The sequence below is a fragment of the Lipotes vexillifer genome, unplaced genomic scaffold (assembly GCF_000442215.2).
Source record: "Lipotes vexillifer unplaced genomic scaffold, Lipotes_vexillifer_v1.1 scaffold1654, whole genome shotgun sequence".
In the NCBI taxonomy this organism is placed as follows: Eukaryota; Metazoa; Chordata; class Mammalia; order Artiodactyla; family Lipotidae; genus Lipotes; species Lipotes vexillifer.
The window spans coordinates 133831-135007 of record NW_006794528.1 but is presented as its reverse complement, the minus strand read 5'-3'; positions in this window follow the sequence as shown (position 1 = coordinate 135007).

Here is a 1177-nt window from a genome sequence, read left to right as displayed (position 1 = left end):
TGTAGGGAATTTACATTTCACACCATCAGCTTCCTAAAAGCCATCAACTGGGAACAACTGCTCTATACAAAGGAAACCAAAAGCATTGTTTGGAAGCTGAACAAACATCTTAGATATTCCTATAAAGGGAATGCTGTATCTGTCAGCAAAACCCAGAGACATTTACAAGATCTAAAGATTATATGGGCTATGTTAAAAGCGTGAATTTGGCAGTTTTAGTCGTATTTCCAATTTTTCACTACACTATCTGGGGAGAAGTACTAGTTAATATCACAGGAGCAAATTATAAGCGTCAACACCACCCTACTAGCTTGTCTTCCTCCTGCTTTTCGTAAACTTCTGCCAGCTCCAGTGGAGTCTGTTCCAGGGTACATCACTCAGCAACCTGCAAAGCTGCTCAGAGATAGAACAAACAGGCTTCACCTCAACTAGTCTGGCAGCAAGCACTCAGCTGGTAAACACTGCCTTGGGGCAGAGCCCATGGAAAGCCTTGAGCCCAGGAAAGACTTACAGAAGTTGCATAAAAATTCTTGGTTTTATATCATCTTCCCAGGAAGTTGGAAAATAATTGGTTTTTAGTTAAAGAAACATAATCTATGCTCAAAAATGTAATGTAATGTAACGCTTCAAACAAGCAAAATCGAGAATGAAAAAAACTAGAGGAAAATACAGTCTATTAATCAATAGCTTACTTTGGTTAAATGATCATAGTTAGTCAGTGCAATGTATTATTATAGTTAGAAGCACAGCCTACCATGTTCTCATAAAACAGGGTACCAGCGAAGGACATGAAAACAGTTCACAGAGATAATAGCCCTTTAGCCTTCTGTGACTTCAAAACTCGAAAAGACAAAGGCTAACCAGGATTTGACCTTCAGATACATACTTGCCCAAAGCAGGCTGAGTTAAGAGACAGCTAAACATCTGATTCTTATTCACTTACGGTGTTCTCAGGAAGTTCCTGTTTGGACATCGATGGTTCTCAACCTGGCTGCACATCGGAGTCATCTGGGAAGCTTTAAAAAAATCACCAAATGCCCAGACCAATTAAATCTGGAGGGTGCAGTCCAGAAACCAGTATTCTTTATGCTTCCCCAGGTAGTTCTTTCTAATGTGCAGCCTGGCTGCACACCACTGATGAATCCCTTTCAGAAAGCTGTTGCATGAAAGCCATGCT